Consider the following 12,873-nt stretch of genomic DNA (forward strand, 5'->3'; position numbering starts at 1 on the left):
AATTACCATCTTGACTTCTTGGACCTCCACAAATTCCAATTGCAAAATAAGCAAAATGTTATTGTGAAGAGTTAGAATAATGAAAATAAATAATCTCAAAACACATTTCTGACAATTCTGGCAATTCTCATGACTAGTTTTTTCTGTGGCCCCGCACCAGCGAATTCATAGGTTTTATCTACAGCATACGTGCAAGTCAAGATCTCAGTTCTCACTTAATTCCTACACACCACTTCATATTCAAGCAATTACTCTCACGTTAAGTGGCTGCTTCTCTCAAAAGAATCCTCATTTGGTAGTAAAATAATTACATCACATCCTTGCTTAGAAATCTGATAATACCAAATGTTTTGAAATCCACTGTGTGCCACAGAAAGGCTAAATAGTTTCTGAGTCCAAGAGATAAACAATTTCGACAGAGGAGGAAACCAGCGTTATCCCAAGTAAAGTCTGGATTTTAAAGTTCAAAAAATTTTAGAGGCTAATATTACTTCTTCTAATCAAAGGTGTGTCCCTAAGACAGGAGTATCAGAAATTCCACCATGGAGGCAGTCAGATATGAGAAATACGTAGTGCCTAAACACTGCACAACTGTCACCTGCTTACGGGGGCAAAGGCAGAGACGGGCAAGAGGAAGACACAAGAAGGTCTCATAAAAAGCTCTTCTCCCATCCTGAGAAGGGATGTTTGTTTGGTTTGTGTTAGGCAGCCCTAGGCAGCACACATCAGCATGCCTTGTAGGCTCTTCACCATGCTGACAGCTGCAATACAGAGAGGTGGAGACAGAAGTTGACTCCAAACTTTGCCAAAACAGGTAACATATTACCATTCAATGAGGATAATTGAGACCCCTGTTGAAGTGAAATACAGTCAGCCTTCCGTATCTGCAGTTCCTCATCCTGCAAATACTATCTTTTCAATCCTTGGTTAGTTGAATCTGAGGTTAGGGAACCCCTGGATCCAGAGGGCAAACTGTAGGACTTGAGCATCTTTGTATTTTGGTACCAACAAGGGTGGGAGGGTCCTGGAACAAATTCTTCTAAGATACTGAAGGACAACTATACTACACACTGTCTAAAAATTTGTAGCTATACTGCCTTTGAACCAGATTGCTTAAACTGATTGCTGATTTTTAACTAAAAACCCAGTTAGAATGTATTGCCCACCCCATTGCAACTTCAATTCTAAGTCCATGCTCCATTCGACTGAAAGAGAAAAAGAACAAGCAAAATTGCTTGTCTCCTTTTCAGTAGAATGCGCTTGATTTGCAAAGATGGCCTAAGATAATGTGATTTAGCCAAGAATCAACAGTTATTATCCTATTATGTTCAACTCCAAATATTTGTAGCACAATCACCAAAATGTAAGATACAGAACGAAAAAGTAGCAAATTTCAAATCCACAAACAACTGTCCTGTGTTTGCTAACGAGCATCTATGGGAATTAGCAGATGGAGGCTGAATTCTAAACTGCTTTTCAATGGAAATGTCTCTGCCTCACAGGCTCCTTTCTGAAGCCCGCTAGGCAGAGGGCTCCACTGCCAGAACCTCTGCTGGCTGCAGCATTCAAGATAGAAGGCACTGCACATGGAAGGAAGGGAAAGAGGCCACAAGTCAGCTGGCAGGGATGGGCTATGTTAAGCCATCCCAAGTGACTTCGAGAAATGCCTCCTTATATGTGAAAAAAACTCAAGAAAGTTTCCTATACACTGTGGCATCCATCGGTTACTTAATAAAGTCATTAAACATTTAGCTCTGATAATGGACTTGCAGATGCCATTGTGGAGAATCCATTTAGGGTCTGTGGATGCTTAATAGCAAAATTAAAATGATAAATTAAAATGGCTTTCTCTGACGTGTGTGCTTAGCTCCGTGCGCCACAGCATACAAGCAGCCTCCTGCATACCAAAGTAAGTGACGCGAATCCAGCCCTGCTGCTGCTTGAGCACAGCCAGTGTTTATCAGTCTGCTCGGAGGAAAACAGGGACTTCGCCTAGGGCAACTGATTCCTAAGGGGCAGGCAACGGCAAGACCCCTTCTTAGCTGGTAATGATCCTGCTGTGCTTCTCTGGATCCAGCATAGCCCAGGACAGTCAACAGAAAGAGCATGATTTGCAAGCTCACCCATGAAAGGAAATCTCAGATGAGCCACTCATTAGCTGTGAGACATGTGGGCAAATTTCTCACCCTCTGAGCCTATAGAACGAGGGGTAATACTTTTGTGGGGCTGTTGTTGTGGTTATATCCTAACCCAATTAAGTCAGAATCTCTGGGAAAGGACCCACATATTAGTAGTTTCTAAGGCTCCCCCAGGTGATTCCAATGGGCAGCTGCTGTCTCAGAGGCATGACACTGACCAAGGGAACTTGACAGATGGTGAAGGGGACACTGGATGAGGTGATCTGCAGCAACTGGAGACCAGCTCTCAAAAGGAAAGTAAATCAGAAAGCAGCTCCGTTTATGTGCAGAGAGGGGGAGTTTCTACGCAGGTAAGGTTACAGGGAGAACCTAGAAGGACTAACTTCTGAGGAAGAGAAGGGGATTTAGTAGGGGAGACAGTGAGAAGTAAAAACAAGAATCTAAGCTGGGCAAGGTGGCTCACGCCTGTAATCCCAGCACTTTGGGAGGCCGAGGCGGGCGGATCATCTGAGGTCAGGAGTTCAAGACCAGCCTGACCAGCATGGAGAAACCCCGTCTCTACTAAAAATACAAAATTAGCCTGGCGTGGTGGTGCATGCCTGTAATCCCAGCTACTCGGGAGGCTGAGGCAGGAGAATCACTTGAACCTGGGAGGCAGAGGTTGCAGTGCACCAAGATCATGCCACTGCACTCCAGCCTGGGCAACAAGAGTGAAACTCCATCTCAAAAAAAAAAAAAAAAAAAATCTGGTGAAGGCTGGGAACCATCAGTGAGGGGGATGGGAGAGGAAGCTGGCCTGTGAGAGGTAAGAGGTCTTTGAGGAGTCATAACTGAACTTCAGGGCCTCACTGCCAGGGGTCAATCTGCTTGGCTTCAGATTTTTTGGGGAACACCCAGTGGCATGGATGTCTAAGTGGAGAAAGACTGTAGTTGGGTGAGGGATGTGCTAGGAGAATGAGATAACGGTGAGTGCTTCTCCATTCTGTCTGGCTCAGTCACCTGGGACTGAGCTCGTCATGGTGTCCAGCTGATGCCACTGTGGGTGGGAACTTCCACCCACCCTCCCTGTACGGTGTGCAGCGAAGATGTTGGCCTTTCCAGACACTGCCCAGTTTTCCTATCCTCCAAAATGGCCCTGATCAAGCTCCCTGAATTCAGTGGAGAAGGAATTCAACAATACTAGTCTCTATAAGCATTAATAGGTGCCAGAATAATGTTTCCCATAAAGAAATGATGACTATTCTAAGAACACATTTGTGTTAGTCCACACATTTCTTCAGTCTCAAAAGGAAGCTTCCAAACCATCTTGTTCAGATGCCTCTTCCCATCGGATGCGTTACCTTCGAAACACGAAAGTGTATTAAAACACAACAAAAGCAAAACGCCAGCCATAACCATGCTAGTCATCATGTTACCCAAGGAGGAAAGAATTACAATCCAAGTTCCACAACTGAAGGATTTGCAGGTTAAACATCTCTCAGCCTTTGCTTTGAATGAGCTAAGAGCCAAGCTAAAACCTCACAAGGGAAAGTATATCTGGGAAAGCCCACCACTCTCCCTTTACAAAGTTAACCTGGTGACGGTATCTCTATTCAAAATCCCTGTGCTTCCTTTCTCTTACGGGCCAGCCTAGAATGTATTGATCAAGACATTCTAAGAAAGACAAATAACAACTCTAGTTTCTTTTCTTTCTTATTTTCCTGGTTTTACAAAATTACTCAATAAAACAGTTATATTGCACATCTTGCAACCTTCTTATCAAGACCTTACTCTACTGAGAAAAAAAGGGAGAGTGTTTCTTAAGAAGTGACAATGTATGAGAGGCAAAGCCCTGTGGAAACCACATCAACCACAAGATGGGTTTTTGGCTTTTTGCTTTTTGTTTGGCTGGTTGGTGTTTGCTACCAAATCTATTTTCTCATACTTCTGCTTCTGAGACATGCAGGCTAGTCAGAATATTCACTACTACATAACCCAATGCTCTAAAAATCAGTGCCTAATTAAAAATACATTCACAGTCTAGCCAAGTATGGTGAATTTGCAGAGGATCTTGAAGCTGCATAACCATCTCTCTCAACATTAGGGGTAGAGAATATCAGTTTGAATCTCCCCGTCTGCGCTCAAGGGCTGGCTGGTGTTGGTTCTGTTGGAGAAGGGCAGTGACTGTGAACTTGACATTCGTCTCTCACAGCATGTTTCCAGCAATTCTGGTGATTTGTTGCAAATTTTAAAAAGAAAAGAAAAACCTATGTCCTGCAATGTCTACTAAAAACAAAAATCTTCCAGCAGAAAATACAAGCCTCAGGAGAAAGCACTTGCAGTACGTACTGATTATGGCTTGAATAAGTGATCTTACACAAGTGCGTTTTCCATTCTAACAGGAATCCATTAACCTCATTTATAAATCATACGTTATAGCTGTTAAAAGAGCTTTTAGAGCTGCCAGCTGTTACAGGGCGCATCTAGAGATGCTATTAATCCCTTAATTTTTAGCTTCATCAGCAATACAGTGGAACACAGACCAGGCCTCGTTCCCCACATAAGCACACCTGAAAAATGTGGTCCTGATTTAGAAGGCAGAAGACAGTAATTTGGGAGAAATTCACTCTGTCCTCCAAAAGCATGAGTTTTGACTTCTGAAAGGGAGTGGGAAGAGTGACAGGCAGTTCAGATGTACCCCAAATCCCACAAAATATTAATTAAATACTTCAGGGGCTCTCTGTAATCCTTCACTATAACTCTATCAACTTTATTTTAGCACCTATTGTTTGGAAAGTCCATTTAACCAATGTGCTTGTGACTCTTTTTCTTTCTTTCTTTCTTTTTCTGAGATGATGTCTTGCTCTGTCCCCCAGGCTGGAGTACAGCGACCCGATCTCAGCTCACTGTAGCCTCCGCCTCCCGGGTTCAACCCGCCTCTCAGCCTCCTGAGTAGCTAAATTTACAGGTGCCTTCCACCATGCCTGGTTAATTTTTTTGTATTTTTCGTAGAGTCAGGGTTTCACCATGTTGTCCAGGCTGGTTTCAAACTCCTGACCTCAAGTGATCCACCCACCTCAGCTTTCCAAAGTGTTGGGATTACAGGCATGGGCCACTGCACCCAGCCATAATTCTTGTTGTTTTTTTTTTTTTTAATACTTTAAGTTCTGGGATACATGTCCAGAACATGCAGGTTTGTTACAGAGGTATACACATGCCATGGTGATTTGCTGCACCCATCAACGCGTCATCTACATTAGGTATTTCTCCTAATGCCATCCCTCCCCTAGCCCCCCACCCCCCAACAAGTACCGGTGTGTGATGTTCCCCTCCCTGTGTCCAGGTGTTTTCCTTGTTCAACTCCTACTTATGAGTGAGAACATGTGGTGTTTGGTTTTCTGTTCCTGTGTTAGTTTGCTGAGAATAATGGTTTCCAGCTTCATCCATGTCCCTGCAAAGGACATGAACTCGTCCTTTCTTATGGCTGCATAGTATTCCATGGTGTATATGTGCCACATTTCCTTTATCCAGTCTATCATTGATGGGCATTTGGGTTGGTTCCAAGTCTTTGCTATTGTGAACAGTGCTGCAATAGACATACGTATGCATGTGTCTTTATAGCAGAATGATTTATAATCCTTTGGGTATATACCCAGTAATAGGATTGCTGGATCAAATGGTATTTCTGGTTCTAGATCCTTGAGGAATCGCCACACTGTCTTCCACAATGGTTGAACTAATTTACACTCCCACCAACAGTGTAAAAGCATTCCGCCGAGGCAGGCAGATCACAAGGTCAGGAGATCGAGATCATCCTGGCTAACACGGTGAAACCTCGTCTCTACTAAAAATATAAAAAATTAGCCGGGCATGGTGGCAGGCACCTGTAGTCCCAGCTACTAGGAAGGCTGAGGCAGGAGAATGGTGTGAACCCGGGAAGCAGAGGTGAGCAGTGAGCCGAGATCACGCCACTGCACTCCAGCCTGGGCAACAGAGCGAGACTCCATCTCAAAAAAAAAAAAAAAAAAAGAAAACAAAAAGAAAATATACTTACCCCCATCGCTGCCACCCCAACAACTGTGGGACCTTGGTTAAGTCAACAGCACTAGCTTTGGTTCTCACCTAATTGTTTTGTTTTGTTAAAGACCTGAACTCTCTGAGCTCTGAGCTCTAACCTTCTCTGACTCAGATCACATTCGGGACTCCATCAAGAGGGGCAACTTACTCTGCTTTGACGCCTGGAAAGACAGAGTACAAAGTGGCTTGTTTAGTCCATATGCGCTTAAATAAATAATAATAGATAATGGACACCTCAATGGAAAGGATTCATTCCTTAACCACTTGGTTCAAGATCTGTAAGCAAACTAAATGATTTCAAGAAGTATAGACTATAACTGCTAGTGAAACAGTCTCCAACATTCACATCTGAGTGACTAGAAAGGGAGAGTTTCTTTGTTTTGTTTTCTGTTTCCTAAGAATGCAAGCCGACGCCCCATCCAGCGAGGGGTGGCGCTTCCTCATGAAGTTGTGTGGGCTTCTGGGAAATGCCCCCTCCCTGCTGTTATTGATCTTGAATCTTGACAGCAAGCAATGTAGAACGTATTTGTATAGTAAGAGCACAGAGATGGAGCAGACAGGTGCCAGCCTTCCTGCCAACTTTATTTGAAATGCAAACAAAATGCTTTCAGCCTGATGCTATTCCTAAAGCAAGTTTGCTTCTGCAGGAAAAAGGGCTTTCCCTAAACAAGTGTCCCATCAATGACTCACTCTCAAAATCACTGTTGCCTTAATCTTTTAAAAAAATTATCACCTCCATGGCTGTAATCCCAGCACTCTGGGAGGCCAAAGCGGGTAGATCATCTGAGGCCAGGAGTTCGAGATCAGCCTGGCCAACATGGTGAAACCTCGTCTCTACTAAAAATACAAAAAAATTACCTGGGCATGGTGGTGCCCCTGTAATCTCAGCTACTCGGGAGGCTGAGGCAGGAGAATTGCTTGAACTCGGGAGGCAGAGGTTGCAGAGAACGGAGATTGCGTCATTGCACTCCAGCCTGGGTGATAAGTGCAAACCTCCGTCTCAAAAAAAAAAAAAAAAAATTATCACCTCCAGAAGATAACCATGTGATAGATACAGATGATCAATCATAAAGCCTTTGCACTTTTTGAACCAAATACTGACTTACAGGAAATGATGTGCTTTAAATTCAGAGCACACACAGATTATCTTAGAAACTGGAAAATATATTTATTTCTTCATCAGACTGTACAAATGACTTCTTTTCCCCTCCACAACTCACCCAAATGATAGACTGTGATACTTTAAATTTTTTTGTTGTTGTTTACGTAATCCTCCCCCCGTTTTTGCATGAAATTGATTTTTTTTTAACCCAAGACATTACAACCAGTGAAGTTACTGCAAAAAAGGACTTTGCTATAATACTTGTCTCAAACTTTCTGGTTATTGTTCTTTAAAAAAAATCCTTTTTTCATCTTTTCCACAAACTCTCCATTGAGAATTACAAGCTCTTTGGTAATCAGTAGATTGAAAAAGATACACACACACACACACACACACACACACACACACACACACACAGTGAAATGTAGCTCTCTGATGTGTACTTCCTGGCAAGGAAAAAATAGTTCAATAGCAAACTCAATAATGTGAATCACTGCCAAGACAGGAAAACATTATTTGGTATCCACTCCTATGACAATGGGAAAAATAGTTCTGAGAGTGAAAAGTTTTTATATCAATTAGGTTATGTCCTCTAAAACTGTTTCCAGTTATTGCTTCTGGGGACTGAGGGGACAATATATTTGCTTTGATATGTAAGTTTTCACAATGGAGCATTAGTCTTACTTGGTCTCAATACACTCCCCACTCTGTCGTTCATAAATCATGTTCTTCACATTAACTATTCCTAAAATAAAGTGCCTGAATCTTGCAGTCCAGACCCACCACATGCTCATACTGCATCTTGCATTTCATCCTCTTTGTTGACCTCCAAGTTCACTCTCCAAAGCCTCTGAACATTCATCGTTTTGCAAAAGCCTCGGTTCCACCCTGGGTCCCCAAGCATTATTCAACATTTGATTAATCCCTGTGATGGGTTCCTATGTCATCTGGATGCATCAAGTCAAAAGGAGGTGCCACACATCGAAGACAGAGTACTAAGACACATAGTACTAACAGAGAGGGGTCCCTTTCAGTTCTGTTGATAAGAGAAAGTGTACAAGAAAAAGTTGAGTTTTGAGCTTGATCTGGATAGGCAAAAGGTACCAACGGCAGGGAAGAGAGAAATAAGACACCAACATGTGTTCGTTCTTTGCTTTTCGTTTTGGTTTTGTTTGAGACAGGGTCTTGCTCTGTTGCCCAGACTGGAGTGCAGTAGCTCAGTTATGGCTCACTGCAGCTTTGACCTCTCAGGCTGAAGCAATACTCCAGCCTCAGCCCCCGAAGTAGCTGGGACGACAGGCGCACACTGCCACACCCAGCTAATTTTTTTGTATTTTTTGTAGAGATGGGGTTTCACCATGTTGCCAGGCTGGTCTCAAACTCCTGGGCTCAAGCGATCCTCCCACCTCGGCTTCCCAAAGTGCTGGGATTACAGGTGTGAGCCACCACACCCAGCCATACATTCTTATTTATCTCATATCAGGCAATGGCAAAGAGTGCAATGTGGAAGTGATGCCGGGAGATCTGGTAACGGCATGACTCAACGTGCAGGTTTCAAAGATCACTGCATACGTGGTGAACGATGTGCGACGCTGATCTGTGCAGACAGAAGTCAGAATGTAATTACCTCTTGGGGAGCAATAAGCAGAAGGAGATGCAAGGGAGGCTTCTGGGGCACTGGCGAGGTTCTCCAACCTGACCTGGGAGAGGGTTCCTCGTGCGTTCACCTTGTAAGAACTCACCAAGCTATAGGCTTAAGACTTGCTCGCTTTATCAGATATAAATTGACCACAGACAAACCCCAAAAACCCCCAAACCAGCAATCTGCCTGCAGAGAGAAGGAACTGAAGGAGACCAAGCTGGAGGCAGCAGGAAGGCTGCTGCTGTGTCCATTCAGGGGAGAGAGGAAGCCAGGGAAGGCCCTGTGGACAGAATGGGTGGATGTGAAACGTCTTTGGAGATGAGGCCAGCGGGACTTGCCAATGGAAACAGAATGACTCCCGGATTTGAGGCGTGGTTCTATCAAGGACAGCTTCTGAGCTCTCAGAAAAACACCTGACATTGCTTTCAACAGTGGGCTTTCTGTCTTTACACTGAATTCTGTCTTTGTCTCTCCCTCTCTTAGGCATTCTCTCATCAGAATGCCTCGCCTTGAGAAGAAGAGGCCCTACCTGTAAGGTCCCTTCACCTCTAGGTGCCTGCTTCCTCATTGGTACAATGGGGATTTACAAGTGTCTATCACAAGTGTACCAAGTGCGTAGGACAGCACCTGACACATTAAGCACTAGTCAGTGTCAGCCATTAGTATTACAGAAAACAAATCACTGCTTTTGTTACCCTGTCCCTCTATTTTCTGGGTCAACAGTGAGACTATGTCTTTACTTGATAATATTCTTTTTCAGGCAAAGAAGTAGTATCCTAGTTGGAAAAGCCTAGAAACCTGGAGATCATCTTGGGCTTTTCCGCATCTTGGTCATCCTCAGGCTCCCTCAAATCCTATCATTTCTTTTGTGTTCAATGCTGTCTGTAGCCATTGCTTGATTTCTGCCCTAGTTCAAGCTTTAGCATTTCATGGTTGATTTAATGCAATATCCTAAGAGCTGATCTCTCTGCCTTTGAGTGCCTCTTGTTTAGTTCTACCTTAACGCTCAATCTGTCATGCTGGTCTCCTTTAGTTCCTAAAGTGTGCCTCCTCACCGTCATTAAATGGACCCCAGCCTCCTTATACAAGGGCCTCCACTTTTCTAAAATCTCCTGCTGCCCACTTTCATAAAAGCTCAGTCCTGGGCTGAGAAGTAAGAAAGAAATCCTGAATGTTCTTCAACAGTCATCTAAATTTTTTCATAACATGAGTGCAGGCTATACTGTGGGAAATTAGCAAGAGCTAAGCCAAGATAAAAACTAAACTCCATGAAGATGAAGACAGCAACTTTCTTACAAATCTAGCACTTTATACATAATACACTTTATATAGTTAATGATTTCAAGTTTGATCAGCCTGAACATTGACAGTAATCAGGAATGAATAACCTGATAGGTAGACAGCAGGGAAAACATTATTCAACCAATAGACAAGAGAAGTCAGGGAATAAGCAACTGCTTCAAAGAATCCCTGTGAGTGGTAACACCATCAGACCCAGGCAGAGCCCCTCACTGCGGAGAGCCCCATTCTGGCCCTCCTCTGGCTACATCCTTCCCCCGCAGCAATCAAAAGGGCAAACCTTCCTGAAATTAACATCCACCTGTCCTGGGGGCCCAAGATTTGGAATTCTCAGAACCTATGCAAGCCTCTTCCCTGGGCACCTCTAGGCCAAAGGGCTACAGGGCATTCGTTTGGTGAAGGTTGGGCATGTGGGCTGGAAAACCCCCATGCGTGAGCTGGAGGTCCCTGAAGATGTATGGGCAGGCTGGGCACAGTGGCTCACCCCTGTAATCCCAGCACTGTGGGAGGCCGAGGTGGGTGGATCACTTGAGGTCAGGAAATCAAGACCAGCCTCGCCAACATGGCAAAACCCTGTGTCTACTAAAAATACAAAAATTAGCTGGGCGTGGTGGCACACACCTGTAGTCCCAGCTACTCAAGAGGCTGAGGCAGCTACTACTCGGCTCACTGCAACCTCTGCCTCCCGCTCGAACCCGGGAGGCGGAGGTTGCAGTGAGCCGAGATCGCACCACTGCATTCCAGCCTGGGTGACAGAGCAAGACTCCATCTCAGAAAAAATAAAAATAGATGTATGGGCAGCTGAGAGCGGGAACAGGAGGGGGAAGAGGATAGCCCGCTCCTGCATCACACATTCTGGCATGGGAGGTCATGCCAGACTGCGCTTGGTGGGTCACGCCTATAATCCCAGTGCTTTGGGAGGCCAAGGTGGGAGGATCTCTTGAAGCCAGGTGTTTGATCAGCTTGGGTAACACAGGGAGACCTCATCCCTACAACAAAATTTAAAATTAGCTGGGTGTTGGGGAAGGGAGGGTATGGTGTAGGCCTATATTTCTAGCTACTCAGAAGGCTGAGGCAGGAAGATCTCCTGAACCCAGGAAGTCAAGGCTGCAGTGAGCACCACTGCACTCCAGCCAGGGTGACAGAGCAAGACCTTGTCTCAATAAATAAATAAATAAAACAAATGTGTATGGAGAAAAGAATGAAGCCATAGGAAATTGGGTCCTAACCTCACATAGAATGCCCCAATTCCGAGACTTAAAATTCTATATAGCATCATCAAAACACAATGGGTTGAGTTAGGATTTGGGGGGCTATTCCCTATGTGTAGGAGAACTTCTTGCAAATGTGAAGTATCAACCATGAGATCTGAAGCATATAAGAAGACCCCAAAAGATAAAGTGGGCACTAAATCTGCTCATAACCTGAAATTAAATTAGCGAGCCAATACATAGACCTACAGAATTACAGTTATCTCTTCCCATACATTACAGAAATGCAAAAGTCAAAGCAAACTTAAAACACCATCCTTCACCTGTCAAAGTAACACTACCAATATCACTGACGTGGCCAAATCTGAGCACTCATTTGTTCTTAGTAGCATCAAAAGTAGCACAACTTGTAAAAACATGTTCTTTAGCAACCTTCATCCAGTTTGTAGAAGGAGGCTCGCAAGTTAAGTCACTTATCTAACGTAAGTGGCTGAGTTGGGGATTCAAATCCACATCCTGACCACCACGCACATGCCCCTTCTACTTTGCATGAAGCCTAGATGTTTACCCTAAGGAAATAACAGGAGGAAAGCACAGAAACAAAGCCACTTCCTGCAGAATGGAAAGAAGCTGCCAATGTGTTCACTGGCAAATTTAAAACATGACCTTTATAGATCTGTATATATCTTTAACTGTATGTATCTTTAGAATTACACATAAGAAATGGTAATTCTATAAGTGAAAGCAAAACATGAGTGTTTCAAGCTAACTGCAACTCAGTCAAAAGTCAAAGGTTTGTGAAATATGATTGCCAAAATGAGGCATTGTGAGTATTCTGTGAAGTATCTAATATTACAATATTTTCGAAAAGAAAAGAGCTGGGCGTGGTGGCCCACAACTGTAGTCCTAGCTACTCGGGGGGCTGAAGTGGGAGGGTCGCTTGAGCCCAGGACTTTGGGGTTACAGTGAGGTGTGATTGTGTCCCTCCAGCCTGGACAACAAGAGGAAGATCCTTTTTCAAAAAAAAAAAGAAAATGAAAAAGAAAAAGAAAGAAAAGAAAAGAGCGCTCGTTTGGTTTGGCAGCACAGACACTAAAATGGAAACGATACAGAGATTAGCATGGCCCCTATGCAAAGATGAGACCCAAATTTGTAAAGCGTTCCATATTTTTATATACAGTGTGTGCTGTGAGCTATTGAAAGCTGAATGCATTAAACATATTTTGAAACTTAAGTCATTCCTTGGTTAACAAGTAAATGTGTCAGAAATTTATCATATAGAAAAGGGTGGAAGGGTGGGGCATTCCCTTTCATCCGGGAATTAGCCCTATAGAAATATTTGCACAAGCATAAATGAGTATGTATATTATACATAATTTTCATTTTATATATCAAAGTTATATTATATATGAAATATATAATGAA

General features: G+C 43.6%; 1 protein-coding gene and 1 non-coding gene across 4 annotated transcripts in view; one reads left to right on the top strand and one right to left on the bottom strand.

Moving 5' to 3' along the window:
- Nucleotides 1–12,873, bottom strand: part of LOC116463187 (A-kinase anchor protein 12-like) — a 115,247-nt gene that overhangs the window by 63,435 nt on the left and 38,939 nt on the right. The gene's annotated exons all lie outside the window — the stretch shown is intronic.
- LOC116463195 (U6 spliceosomal RNA) lies at nt 12,513–12,620 on the top strand. Its single transcript, XR_004246607.1, has one exon. It is a non-coding gene; the product is annotated as a U6 spliceosomal RNA (small nuclear RNA).

This window comes from Hylobates moloch, unplaced genomic scaffold (assembly GCF_009828535.3).
Source record: "Hylobates moloch isolate HMO894 unplaced genomic scaffold, HMol_V3 SCAFFOLD_28, whole genome shotgun sequence".
Taxonomy (NCBI): domain Eukaryota; kingdom Metazoa; phylum Chordata; class Mammalia; order Primates; family Hylobatidae; genus Hylobates; species Hylobates moloch.